Raw genomic sequence first — 15,428 nt, forward strand, 5'->3', positions numbered from 1 at the left:
GTTATCAGCTGAATTTTCAGCAGAAATTCTACAGGCCAGATGGGAGGCACAGTGTACTCAAAGTGATGAAAAAGAAAAACCTACAACCAAGAATAGTCTACTTAGCAAGGCTCTCCAGGTTTGATGAAGAAATAAAAAGCTTTACAGATAAGCAAATGCTACAAGATTTCAGCAGGACTTCCCTGGTGGCTCAGCCGTAAAGAATCTGCCTGCTAATGCAGGGGATTTCCAACCCAGATTCCTGGGTTGGAAAGATCTCGTGGAGAAGGAAATGGCAACCCACTCCAGGATTCTTGCCTGGGAAATCCCAGAGACAGAGGAACCTGGCGGGCTTCAAAGTCCATGGGGTCACAAAAGAGTCGGGCATGACTTAGTGACTATACAACGACAACAGAAGAGTTCTGCACCACCAAACCAGCTTTACAACAAATGCGAAAGGAATTTTTCTGAAGGTGAAAAAAGAAAAGGCCACAACTAGAAGCAAAGAAAATTACAAAATGAAGGAGCTCACCAGAAAACACGAACATATAGCAAAGGTAAGAAATCATCTGCACACAAAGCTAGTGGGGAAGTTAAAAGACACAAATAGTAAAATGATCTATATCCACAATAAACAGTAAAGGGACACACAAAATGATTAGATATAAAATAAGGTATCAAAAAGAGTAATCATAAGGGGAGGCGAGTACAAATAGAGAGTTTTTAGAATGCATTTGAAATGAGATCAGCAACGTAAATCAATTTATATAAAAGCCCAATCATTTATATAAAAGCACTGTGCAGTGTTCCAGAGAAGACATACTTTCTTTGAAGTATTTGCATTGTGATTTTTCAAAGCTTAGTCTTGTTGCTACCTGCCTCTGTATCTCAAGTTTATATAGGGAGTCAGAATTAGAGAATTAAACAAAAAATAACTAATTCCTGATTACTCTTTGGGCACTGATTGGGTTTCAAGTATCCATTCATCCTGGCAAAATAATGAACTAAGTTTATTAAGTATTTTCATTACAGTTTTATTATTTCCTTGAAGATTTCCAGGCTGTTTGTATTGGGCATCCATGGGCTATTATTAATTACATTAGGCAGAAGGTAAAGAAAATCGTATGTTTATTTTTGATGTACAGGATTTTAACATTTCAAGGAGATTATATGCAAGCTGGATAAATGTAAAGCAACAGTCTGAGTAACATGTATTTAGTGCAAGTAAACTCTGAGAACCCTGCTGTTATTTGCTGTTGTTGGCATCATAAAACAAATTATACTATCTTTGTTTTACAGAGTTTGTATCGCATATTGTAAGGTAACCAAAAGCTATATTCTCTGCCTAGAACAATTAATATAACCATCAATGGCAGTGATTTACATGGCTGTAATTATCTCCGGCTTTTATACAATTCTTTCTTATTAAGTGTTTTAATCATGATGTTACTGAATTTATCCTTTTGTTGATGATAGTGGGAAATAGACAGTTTTCTCTTGCAGTAGTCTTTAGAGCCCTAGGGATTTGGATTTTCTATTATGTTGACGATGGTTCTTTAGCTTTAAATTGTGTGATTTGCATGGAAAAGTATCCCGACTTTTGTCCCTTCTGAAATTTGCAGGAGGTGTTAAAAGAGAAACTTGAGGTAAATGCTACCAGTAGAATGATACTTTTAATATTTTTTTTTTTCTACTCTGTAAATCTCTGTTGAACTCAGCTATTCTCTGCATCTTACAACATTGCATCTACCAATGAAACAGCAGCAGTCTTGGATATTTCTACCAGGGCCATGGCTGTAGCCTTCTAGCTGAATTTTCTCCTTCAGTTTTATTCTCCTTTATTCAATTTTCTGTTCCTCAGAGAGGAAGTCTCTGGTTCCCCAATGGAAACAACACACCAACACTCTTTCCATTACCTTATCTTACTTTTCTTTGAAATATGTATTTTCTTTGAAGTATATTTATTGACTCTTTTCCCTTTAGAATGTACAGTCCATTGGTTCATGAAATTTGTTCCCTGCTGTATCTGTAGCATCTAAAACAGTTCCTGGCATATGGTACATATTTATAAACATTCATAGTAAGAGAATAAACATTGCCAGGTGTCATGGCTTAACACAGTTGTGTTTTAAGTGAGAACTTATACACTGTGCTCAGTCCTAAACACCCAGACAACAACAGTTGTCTGTATGGGGCTTACACTTCTGGGTACCACAGGGTGATAAACAATGGAGAAAGAGTTCTTAAAAGGTTACCATCTTCAGGGCACAGCAAAAGGTAGTAGACCCAGGAGCTCAGTCTTTCTGTGAAAGAAGCCTATTAGCTTATCATCACAACTGCAGCTTGAAGGGCAGGCTCCTTATTAAACACATATTTAAGTGCCAACTGGAAAGTATTCCAGAGACCTTAGAGGGTGGGTGATTGCCACACCCTCTTTCTCTACAACACTCTAGAATGCCAGTATTTCCTGAAGGGGTAAGGGGAGCTTCTAGATGTGTCCAGTGCCTTGGTTTTTAGTTTGGGTGCCCTATCTTTGTGCCTGCTGCCTAAGGAATGCCCCGTGGTACTCTGGCTCTGGCAGCCAGGGAGCTCACATGTCTGGATCCTGCAAGACTGTAGTAATCAGAGACTCAGTTCTTAGCTGGCTGCCATTCCCAGGACACTGCACAGAGAACAGACGTGGCTGAAAGCCCATCTTTCTGTGAAAGAGGTCCTGCAGCTTCAGCCTGAAGAGGAGGGCTCAGCTTGGGCACAGCTAGGGGCCTGTGGATGTGCCCTCAGGGAATGCAGTTATGGTGCACACTGTTTTCGTGCTTCACTCTGCCTCACTACATCTCACTGACATCCCCTGGACATGAGTGGAAGCTTCCCTGGAGCCCAGATTTTTGTGACTGCCACTCAAGCAGGGGACACCTCCAGATCACCTATCACTGGTGGTCAGCAGGGCTTATGCTAGCAACCCCACAGGACTGTGTATATTTGCATACTTTAGAAGCTACTGCTTGAGGGTCTGAATTCCAGACAGTCTGAATCTTAAGTGGTTGAGATCCTTTCCTTTGGGACACTAACAGGTCTTGGCTCACTCTCAATTACTGCTGCTGCTGCCGCTGCTAAGTCGCTTCAGTCGTGTCCGACCCTGTGTGAGCCCATAGACGGCAGCCCACCAGGCTCCTCCATCCCTGGGATTCTCCAGGCAAGAACACTGGAGTGGGCTGCCATTTCCTTCTCCAATGCATGAAAGCGGGACCATTAAAAATAAAATAGTTTGCATGGATAACAAAGGTTCGAGAAACAACCAAGAGCCAGAAAATGTTGAAAGATAAGGCTTATCTCCTGTATGAAACTGCTCCTTTGAGATTGAGAGAGTCTGTTTTATCTAATGTATAGAAACCAACACAAAGAGTCCAGAAAAATGAAGATACAGAGGGATATATTCCAAACAAAAGAATAAGATAAAACCTCAGAAAAAAAATCTTAATGAAACAAACATAAGTAATTTGCCTAATAAAGAGTTCAAAATAATGATAATAGCAATGTTCCCCAAACTTGGGAGTAGAATGAATAAACTGAGTGAGAATTTCAACAAAGAGATAGAAACTAAAGAAAGTATCAAATAGAAGAGATAAAGAATATAATATAATATATTTATATTTTTCTTTATCAAAGAGATAAAGAATATAATAACTGTACTGAAAAATTCACTAGAGAGTTTCAACAGAAGACTAGATGAAACAGAGAAAGGATCAGTCAACTCAAAGACGGAGCAGTGGAACTCACCCAATTAGAGCAGCAAAAAAGAAGGATTTTAAAAAGTGAGGATTACTTAGGAGATTTACGAGACAACATCAAGCTAACATTTGAATTATAGGGATTCTCAAAGTAGAACAGAGCAATAAAAGGGACAGAAAATTCATTGGAAGAAATAATGACTACAAACTTCCCTACCTTGGGGAAGGAAACAGTCATCTGGATTTAGGAAATCCTATTGTCAGGGGAGTGTGTAATTTCCTTGGTTCTGTCTCACCGCAGCAAAGATTTGAACGTTGAAATGGCAGACCAGTGTTACAGCTCAGTTACAGCTCAGTTTTATTAGGAAAAGCAAAGGATAGTATACCCTTGAGGTGTGAGGGTGGGCCAGTCCCAAAGGAGAGGGCTCAATCTGTCTAGGCTTCCTGCTTTCATACATTTGTCTCCACCCGCCAAGCCTGTCCTATGCAAATTGGGCTAGCCCAGAAGAGGGAGTGTTTGTTTCACCTGAAGTTCTCACTCTGGTCTGCAGATTTCCTTTTGTTCCACTTTCATGAGCTTTTCCCTTTCTTTGTCTTTTAGTCACTGCCATTTTGGACTCTTTTTTCCCTGTTCTAGCTACCTAATGCTATCAAATTCCAAAGAGAATTTTCACGGAAAAAGAACAAACAGCTCTAAAATTTATGTGGGACTACAAAAGACTCCAAATATCACAATCTTTGGAAAGAAGCAAAAGCTGTAGGCATCAAGCTCCATGATTTCAAATGCTATTATGAAGCTGTAGTAACTAAAACAGTTTGGTATTGGCATAAAAACAGACACATAGATTAAGGGAATAGGATAGAGAATCCAGAAATAAACCCACACATTTATGGCTAGTTCATTTGCAACAAAGAAACCAAAAACATAAATAAAGACAATAAACAATAAATAAACAAAAATCTTCAATAAATGGTTTTGGGAAAACTGGACCTGTACCTTACACCACATGTAAAAATAAACTCAAAATGGGTTAATTACTTGAATATAAGACCTAATACCATAGAACTCCTAGAACATAACAGGCAGTAATGTTGATATTAGTCTTGGCAATGATATATTTTTTTTGCATTTGTCACCAAAGGCAAAGGCAACAAATGTTTAAAAAAAAAGCAAAGACAAATGAGAGTCCATCAAAGAGCTTCTGCAAGGTAAAAGAGGCCATCAACAAGATGAAAGGTCATTTACTGAATGGGAGAGTTATCATAAATAATATAGCTGATAAGGGGGTAATATCCAAAACATATAAAGAACTTATACAACTCAGTAGCAAAAAACAAACAAACCAAAAAAAGATTCAATTTAAAAATAGGCAGAGGTTCTGAATAAACAAAGAGTCAAAGAGCTTACTGAATGGACATTTTTCCAAAGAAGACATGCAGATGTCTAACAGATGCGTAAAAGATGCTGAACATCACGAGTCATCAGGGAAATTAAAATCAAAATAATGAGATATCACTTCACAACTTTTAGAATAGTAATCTATCAAAAAGATAAGAAAGAACAAGTGTTAGTGAGGATGTGGAAAAAAGGGAACCCTTATGCATTGTTGGTGGTGATGCAGCCATTATGCAAAACAGTATAGAGAAATTAAAAATAAATAAGACTGACATATAATTTGGTAATCCCACTTCTGTGTATATATCTGAAGGAAATTAAAACAAACTAGGGAAATTAAAACATGTACCCTCATGTTCATTGCAGCTCTATTCACAGTAACCAAGACATGGAAACAAATTAAGTTTAAATGGCTAAAGAAGTTGTTAAAAATATGTATCAGTCAGTTCAGTTCAGTCACTCAGTTGTGTCCAACTCTTTGTGACCCCATGAATCACAGCACGCCAGGCCTCCCTGTCCATCACCAACTCCCGGAGTTTACTCAAACCCATGTCCATCAAGTCGGTGATGCCATCCAACCATCTCATTCTCTGTCGTCCCCTTCTCCTCCTGCCCCCAATCCCTCCCAGCATCAGGGTCTTTTCCAATAAGTCAACTCTTCGCATGAGGTGGCCAAAGTATTGGAGTTTCAGCTTCAGCATCAGTCCTTCCAATGAACACTCAGGACTGATCTCCTTTAGGATGGACTGGTTGGATCTCCTTGCAGTCCAAGGGACTCTCAAGAGTCTTCTCCAACACCGCAGTTCAAAAGCATCCATTTTTTGGTGCTTAGCTTTCTTCACAGTCCAACTCTCACATCCATACATGACCACTGGAAAAACCAGAGCCTTGACTAGACGGACCTTTGTTGGCAAAGTAATGTCTCTGCTTTTCAATATGCTGTCTAGGTTGGTCATAACTTTCCTTCCAAGGAGTAAGTGTCTTTTAATTTCATGGCTGCACTCACCATCTTCAGTGATTTTGGAGCCCAAAAGATTAAAGTCTGACACTGTTTCCGTTGTCTCCCCATCTTTTTCCCATGAAGTGGCGGGACCAGATGCCATGATCTTAGTTTTCTGAATGCTGAGCTTTAAGCCAACTTCTTCACTCTCCTCTTTCACTTTCATCAAGATTCTCTTTAGTTCCTCTTCACTTTCTGCCATAAGGGTGGTGTCATCTGCATATTTGAGGATATTGATATTTCTCATGGCTATCTTGATTCCAGCTTGTGCTTCTTCCAGCCCAGCGTTTCTCATGATGTACTCTGCATATAAGTTAAATAAGCAGGGTGACGATATACAGCCTTGACACACTCCTTTCCCGATTTGAAACCAGTCTGTTGTTCCATGTCCAGTTCTAACTGTTGCTTCGTGACCTGTATACAGGTTTCTCAAAAGGCAGGTCAGGTGGTTTGGTTTTCCCATCTCTTTCAGAATTTTCCACAGTTTTTTGTGTATAAATATATATAAAATTTCATTATATATATGAAATTATAGTATTTGTGTATTATATAATAAACATAATATATAATATAATAAGTTGTATTATGTATAATAAGATATTATATATAATGAAATATTATTAATCAGCCATAAGAATAGAAGTGAATCTTTCCATTTGTGACAACATGGACAGACCTTGAGGGAATCATGCTAAGTGAAATAAGTTGAAGTGAGACAAATACCATATAATAACACTTTTATGTGGAATATAAAAACAAAGCAAAAATGAAAAAATGAACTCATAGTTAGAGAACAGATTAGTGGTTTCCAGAGGTGGGTGGGAGTGGTCAAAAGATGTAAACTTCTGGTTATAAGATAAATAAGTTCTGGGCATGTAATTCACAGCAGGGTGACAGCAATTAACAATGTGTGTGGTCAGTCACTCAATCATGGGAGGTGGTCAAAAGATATAAACTTCTAGTTGTAAGATAAATGAGTCCTGGGCATGTAATTCACAGCAGAGTTACAGCAATTAACAATGGTAAGTCACTCAGTCATGGCCAACTTTTTGAAACCCCTTGGACTGTAGCCCACCAGGCTCCTCTGTTCTTGAAATTTTCCAGGCAAGAATATTGGAGTGATATTCCACTCCAGTGGAGTGGTTGCCATTTCCTACTCCACAGGATCTTCCCAACCTGGGGACTGAACTGACATATAATATTATATTAGCTTTAGGGGTACAATGTAATGATTCAGTGTTTGTGAATATTGCAAAATGATAGCCACAATAAGTCTAGTTATTCATCCATAATGAAATAAACCTAACAAAACCCCCCAAAACCCAAGGTTAGAGAGTTGTTTTACGTTATCAAACAACAAAGGCCTTGTGAAAGACATATTTTAAAAATGGACTATAATTTCCTTTCAGGTAAACATTTTCACTAGTCTACATAAGAGTTTATATAGGTTTATGCTTGCAGTTCTATGTTAATTTTCTCAGCACTGAAATATTTATTGAGCTTCATAATTCACATGATTTCTGCAAAGTATGTGGCATCTTCATCTTATGCTGTTTACCAACCTCATTGTCATTAATGAGTGGAGTGATCATATTTGCTTTTATTTCTAGAATATGAATCTTCTCATGACTTAGGATGTTTATTGAAGTAATTCTTTGTAGAGGAGGAAAACTTTTCTTTTTACTCTCCCCATTTCAGGTTCTCTAGTTGGGACCCTGTAAATTAGACTGACAAAGACAGATTAACAAAAGAAAAAGCAAATAGTTTATTAACATGTGCATATTGAGTGTTCATTGGAAGGACTGATGTTGAAGTTGAAACTACAATACTCTGGCCATCTGATGCGAAGAGCTGACTCATTTGAAAAGACCCTGATGCTGGGAAAGATTGAAGCCAGGAGGAGAAGGGGACGACAGAGGATGAGATGGTTGGATGGCATCACCAACTCAATGGACATGAGTTTAGGTAAACTCTGGGAGTTGGTGATGGACAGGGAGGTCTGGTGTGCTGCAGTCCATGGGGTCGCAAAGAGTCGGACATGACTGAGCGACTGAACTGAGCTGAACATATGCATCACACATATACATGGTTGTACTCAGCGTTGAGTAATTCATTGGAGTGGTTACAGAACAATACATTTTTGGAGAAGTGACAAGTCAAAAGAAAAGGACTTCTGGGGTGGCAAATTGTGGTGGTAAATGTATGGGGGAACTAATAGTGAATAAAGTCAAGTTAGTCAAGTTTGATTTGAAGATTGCTCTGATGCATCTCTGGGCAGATCATGGTATAGAACTGTCAATGGTGATAAACTTCTTTCTAATAGAGGGGTCAGAACACTTTTACAAATTTATGTCCTATTTTTAGGCAAATGAGGGAAGCAGAAAGCTCTCCTTGTATCTGTTTCTTCTCAACTACATTCATGCTAATATTATCTTTATGCTAAAGTGGCATGTTTTGCTACCCATCACTTATATTATCCCTATTCACTTTTTAATGAAACCTCATAACGTTTTGTCCTAAGATAACTATTTCCTCAGTTTCAGCATTAATTTTCTCATCATATACCTCTTTATGCTTTATGATTAAATCTATAAAGTTCCCGTAAAATTTTCAGAAATTAGGCTTTGGTTTGTATAGTATCCCTTACTGATAATCCAAAAATGTTTCCAAGTGCAAGCTCTCTCTGCTCACCACATGACCGGCCAATAAATACGAGACTCAAGTTGTTGCAGCAAGGAATATGGTTTTATTTGGAAAGCCAGCTGACTGAGAAGATGTCAGCCTAATGTCTCAAAATAGCCATCTTATCGGGGTCTGGATGCCAACTTCTTTCATAGAAGGAAAGAGAGAAGCAGTGAGGTAGGGTTAAAAGGCAGAATAGAGAGGGAGAGGCAATGAGGAAGTGAAGTAAAAAGGGCCATCAGTCTGGTGAAAACGTCTCTGGGAAAGGCCCACAAGGGGAAGGAATGTGTTCATCTCTTCTGTCTGGCAGCCATACACAGGTGGACAGGGTCAGATGGTCTCTCTGTGAGCTGAATAAAGGCACTTTAGTTTAACGGACAGGCAGAGGGGCAGGGTTCTCTGAGGTGGAAAACCACTACTCACTATGTATGATTAGCGGTGGTGGTGGTGGTTTAGTTGCCCAATTGTGTCCAACTCTTTGCAACCCCATGGACTGTAGCCTGCCAGTCTCCTCTGTCCATGGAATTTCCCAGGCAAGAATACTGGAGTGGGTTGCCAATTTCTTCCCCAGCAGATCTTCCTGACCAAGGGAGAGAACCTAGGTCTCCTGCATTGCAGGCAGATTCTTTACTGAGACACCAGGAAAGCTCCTATTGTGTGATTATAATAATAAAAGCAAAGAAACGCAAGTCAAAGAACAGATCCAACATGGAGTCAGATTGGCTCTCCCTTGCAACCAAAATAATACTTTGGTAGAGGGCTATCTTAAGTTTCAGGAAAAATTGCCCTCCTTATCATTCATGTAAACTTACTCTTTATTTTCTAATTACAGTTTATTGCGGTTTTTAACTTTGGCTGCTCTTAGAATTCCTGCCCACCATTTGTTTTTGTTTTAGAACACCTATGCTAATAGGATGTTTCTGTAATTTGAATCTAACTGAGCATAAAAAATTGCTCAGAACAAAATAAATATAAGCACGTTTCATTAGGAATTTCACTCAGAAGTATTTTCCTCTAATAAAAGTTAGTGAAGAGATACTATAAAGGAAGCAGCAGCAAATAACTCTTAATCTTTTCTTATTCCCATGAATGATTACATTATTTATTTAATCAATCACATAATGTCTTTCTCAGTCTTTGAAGTACTATATTTGAGGTTAAAGCTTTTTATAACCGCACCATTATTTGTAGTGTTGTCTTACCAAAATTAAAAGGTTCCAGTGTAATATAATAGGATTTTATTTGTACTGAGTACTGTCAGTTGTCCTTTCTCTCTTGTCCTACTCTAGAATGTGACTCAAATCATTATTCCTACTTAGATGCAAAATAAAGTAAATTTTGAATTATGTGAAACAAAGCCACACCAGTGAGCAAGTTCTAATATTGCAACTCTGGCTGACAGAACACTTCCTTGTTCATTTACCTGTACCTCTAAATCCAAAGTTAATATCCATGGAAGTTAGGTACACCTCATCTCAACTGAAGTGCCCTGAACTAAGTACTTTTATTGTTAACCAAACTTTAGCTGGACATTTAACAGTAAAATCAAATCATACATTATTTCTTATTTACATTTTAGTTCCTTTCCTAATTGTCAACTTCTTGCCTGCTTTATCCCCAGTTATTCTGCTTTTCCTGTGAAAACCAGTAGAAACATTTTCCACAATTCAATTCGCCTTTGGGAAGACAGCCAGTTCTTTTCTGAGTAAAGTTGACCGGATAACAGTTTCTTTGGCCTTGTTTTATTTTTGAAACAGAAAAATAGCAAGTTTCCATCTTTTTTTTAATTTTTCTTTTCATGGATGAGAATGCTAAATGACAGCTGTGTTGCTGGAATTCACTTTCACTTCAGGAAAACTGACTAATGGACCATCTGATAAAAGTGCTGCTACCATTTATGCATCACAGTAGTTTCCCTCCTCCAAAAAATCAAATCAAGCATGAAACTTGAAAGCTGGAAACCAAAGAAACCTTTGTCATTTTGCTTACTAGTTAGGTTAATCCCAAATTAATAAGTATTTTAACAATTTGACTGAGGATGGAAGCCATCTGAGTCCAAGAGGCATCATTGAAAATGGAGTCAGAGTTTATAAACAACCATAGCGACAATCTCAAGTACTTAGAAATTTGAGGTTTGTGAAAGACTTGCAGGTCTTTTTTCTCATATCTCCATGATAATCACTATCATGATTGTTCTCAGTGTGGTTTATTATCAATGATGCATAGTAATAATAAGAGGTAGTAATTCTTTTTTTTTTTTATTGAAAGTATAGTTGACAACAATATTATTAGTTTCAGATATACAGCATAGTGGAGTTTTTTTAGTTTATTTTTAAAATTTTTTAAATTTAATTTTTATTTATATTATAGTTGATTTACAAAGTTATATTGGTTTCAGATGTACAGCAAAGTGATTTAGTTATCCATACACATTTATCCATTCTTTTTTAAGATTCTTTTCCATATAGCTTATTACAGATTAATGAGTAGAGTTCCCTTTACTATACAGTAGGAAGTCCTTATTGATTCTATTTTATATATAATAAGTGTATATTGTTAATTTCAAACTCCTACTATAGCAACCCCCCAAGCTTTCCCTTTTGGTAACTGTAAGCTTGTTTTCAAAGTCTGAATCTGTTTCTGTTTTGCAAAAAATTCATGTGTCATTTTTAAAGATTACACATATAAATGATGTCATATGATATTCGTCTCTGTCTGACTTACTTCACTTAGTATCATAATCTCCAGGTCCATCCATGTTGCTGCTAATGGCATTATTTCATTCTTTCTTACAGCCGAGTAACATGCCATTGTATGTATGTATCTCATGTTCTTTATCCATCCTTCTGTCAATGGACATTTAATATTGCTTCTATGTCCTGGCTATTGTAAACAGTGTTGCAATGAATGTTCGGGTGCATGACTTTTCTAGTTACTGTTTCTTTCAGATGTATCTGGAAATCCCAGGAGTGGGATTGCTGGCTCATACAGTCATTCTTTTTTTTTTTAATTTTTATTTTATATTGGAATATAATTGATTTAATAATGTATTAGCTTCAGGTGCATAGCAAGGTGATTGGTTATACATATAACTATTCTTTTTCAAATTATTTTCCCATTTAGGTTATTACAGAGGACTGAGCAGGGTTTCCTGTGCTATACAGTAAGTCCTATTGATTATCTATTTTATTTATTTCTTTATCTTTTGACGTGTACACACTGCTTCATATATTTATTTATTTTTGGCTGGGCTGGGTTTTCATTGCTGCATGCAGGCTTTCTCTAGTTGCAGAGAGCAGGGACTACTCTCTGGTTGCAGGTCACAGGTTTCTCTTGTTGCAGAGCACAGGCTGTTGGTGCACAAGCTCAGCAGTTGTGGCGCGGGCCCTCATTAGGTATTCCTTGCCAATTCTAGAGCATGCAGGCTTTAGTAGCTGTGGCTTGCCAGCACTAGGGCACAGATTTAGTAGCTGTGGCTCATGGGCCACAGCATGTAGAATCTTTTGTGGACCAGAGAAAGAATCTTTGCCACGTTCCCTGCAATGGCAGGTGGATTCTTATCCACCATGCCACCAGGGAAGTCCTGGTTATCTATTTATAAAAATAGCAGTGTGTACATACCTGTCCCAAACTCCCAATCTGTCCCTCCCTCACCCCCTTCCTTCTTGGTAACCATAAATTCTCTGAGTCTGTGCATCAGTTTCTGTTTGTAAATAAGTTCATTTGTGTCATTTTTTTTTAGGTATTGCATATAAGTGATATCATGTGATATTTGTCTTTCTCTGACTTACTTCACTTAGTATAATAATCTCCAGGTCCATCCATGTTGCTACAAATGGCATTATTTCATTCGTTTTTATGGCTGAGTAATATTCCAGTGTATATATGTACCACATCTTCTTTATCCATTCTTCTGTCAATGGGTATTTAGGTTGATTCCATGTCTTGGCTATTGTAAACAATGCTTCAATGAGCATTGGGGTGCTTGTATTCTTTCAAACCAAAAAACTAAAACCTATGATATTTACCTTATGTCGGGCCCATCTTAATGTACTCTTAAATACCTGCTTTCCTTTAATTCTTACATCAGACCTATGTGATGGATGTCCCCATTTTATTGATGAATGAGCTGGGTCTTGGAGAAGTTAAAAAACTTTGCCTCTGAGTACGTGCTTAGTCTCTTCAGTCTTGTCTGACCCTCTATGACCCTATGGACTGTAGCCCGCCAGGCTCCTCTGTCCATGGGGTTCTCCAGGCAAGTGGGATGGGTTGCTGTGCCCTCCTCCAGGGAATCTCCCTGACTGAGGGACTAAACCCATGTCTCTTGCATCTCCTGCATTGGCAGACAGGTTCTTTACCACTGGGGCCACCCTGGGAAGCCCGCCTCTGATTGCAGAGCTAGTAAATGGCAGAGTTGATACTTCAACTCTGGTCAGTCTTATCTTAGTCTTAGCTAAACAATTACGTAGATAAATATATTACTTTAAAGAAGAAGGCTTGCCTGAAACTTGAAATCTAAAGGATTAGGTTTGAGTTTTATTTGATTTGGTAATATATTTATTTTAGCTCAGTTTGTTGAATTTCATTGTACCTGCCTAAAATGTTAATATTGGAGAATCAAGAGAATTATATAAAGGAGATGCTTGAGTTGAATGTGCAAGTGGAAAATCCTGTTTGTTTGTTTTTTTTTTTAGGGATCTTAGCAAACATTTTAGGGAAAAATAATCTGAGAATTTCTGTGACAAAGACAAAGCATATCATTTAACTCATAGAGTGAAAGTGTCCACTCCTATACATGTTACTTTCCTATGTTAGCATTTGAAGTGTGTGTTTCAGTGGGAAGTTTTAATAGAAGACTCCTTTTTTACTACTTAGAGATAGCCCATGGAGTGGTTAGAAAAGCACAGGTCATTTTGTGTCCATTTCCAAAATCCCCATTGTCATTTTCAGAGATGCCAACTGTCCCTCTAGAAAGCAAATACCAAGTTTTCTCTTTCCAGAAGGATATAAGACAATTCCAAAGAAATCACCCAAATAAAGCTATATGTTTTAATCAGACTTTTACTATTTGTTTAAAGGTTGTGATCAAATGTCTTTGGTTCAGAAAAGTAATCTAAAAACACAGATCTACAGAGATCACTGTTCCAAATACACAAGAGCCCTCTACACACATTTAGGGGATATACATGATTACTGTTAGACTGCATGGCAATTAGGCATAAATGTAAAACAGCTTATGTAAATAATCCTACTGCTTCTTTTTCGACCATATCAAGATTTCTCAGCCTATGAGGTCAGTTTTCCAGTATATATGCTTTAACTTGTTAGTGTTGATGGTTTCTTTGCATATCACATTAAAGTGTCAGTCACTCACGTCTGTGAGACTCCTTGTGACCCCATGAACTATAGCCCGCCAGGCTCCTCTGTCCATGGATTCTCCAGGAAAGGATACTGGGGTGGGTAGCCCTTCCCTTCTTGAGGGTATCTTCCCAACCCAGGGATTGAACCTGGGTCTCCTGAATTGCAGGCATATTCGCTACTGTCTGAGACACCAGGGAAGCCTGTATCACACATCACAGCACTAGCTAATAATCTCTGGCCACCCAGAACTCTTATTATTTCAGAACACTGGAGTTCAGTTTCCAAGAGTGAGAATTTCTGTTCCCTAACATTAAAGTTCTCTGTGGTCTACCACGGAGCATTCCAACTCTTCATCTGTTTCATTCTCTAACTCCAGGTTCCTAGATCTCAAAATTTCTGAAATGTATGTGCATTAGTATCAGTATCGTCTTATAAAATCACATATATTCAGGTCTCACTCCTGACCTACAGAGTTAGAATCTCTATGCATGAGAGAAGTACTTAAAACAAGCTTTCAGATGTTCCTCAGGCAGACTAGAGTTTCCAAATCAGCTGTGTTGTTTTGGAGGCCTTGAGAGTGCAGGCAAATTATATCATGGACATGAGATGTTTGAATGTATATTCAAGATACTGTGGGAAGAGAAGATACCCAGACTACTGAGGGAAATAGTGAGAAAAATCTCAGTATTAGCTTTTCTAAATCTTTCTGAAATTTGTGATGAAAAAATGTGAGAGATACTTGGGTATTTTATGAGTGGCGGACATATAGCACATGGCGCAGAGTATTACCCACAGTAAGTGTCCATTAGTTGTTGCCTCTTGATATTAATTCATTCATTCAACTAATTTTTAAATGCTAAGACTGAGACTTTTATAAATATGAGCAAAGCAAAATGCTCAAAGGGGTATATAAAGTATTGGTAAAAAAATAAACAATAATTAAATAAATAAACAAATGTGAGGTATACATTGAGACAGACACTAGAAAGGGGAAAGAGAGTGTTAAAGAAGTATACAAAAGAGAGAATTTGACCTAAAACAGAGGAAGAGAACAGAGTATGTTTCCCAGGGAAATCCAATGGAAGAGTAATCCAAAGGGTGAAGAATTGAACTATTTTCGGCAAAGAGGTCAGCATTGTTTTACACACCTGTGGTTGTTATAAATGCCTGTGTTCAGTGATTTGCTTCATAAGTCTTCAGACTTACACCCTTTTAAAGATTATAAAACTGAGGTTAATTAATGTGAGCAAAGTCACACATGATTTAGCAGGTGATGGGTTTA

The 15,428-nt window shown here is 37.8% G+C and overlaps 1 long non-coding RNA gene across 2 annotated transcripts in view; it reads left to right on the forward strand.

Annotated features, from left to right (window-relative positions):
* Positions 1–255: 255 nt before the first annotated feature.
* LOC133072757 (uncharacterized) overlaps positions 256–15,428 on the forward strand; it is a 67,372-nt gene continuing 52,199 nt past the window's right edge. For both annotated transcript variants that reach the window (XR_009696807.1, XR_009696806.1), the window contains exons 1-2: positions 256–536; positions 11,909–11,948. This is a non-coding gene — a long non-coding RNA (uncharacterized LOC133072757). The remainder of the gene's footprint in view (positions 537–11,908; positions 11,949–15,428) is intronic.

This window comes from Dama dama, chromosome 18, assembly GCF_033118175.1.
Source record: "Dama dama isolate Ldn47 chromosome 18, ASM3311817v1, whole genome shotgun sequence".
In the NCBI taxonomy this organism is placed as follows: Eukaryota; Metazoa; Chordata; class Mammalia; order Artiodactyla; family Cervidae; genus Dama; species Dama dama.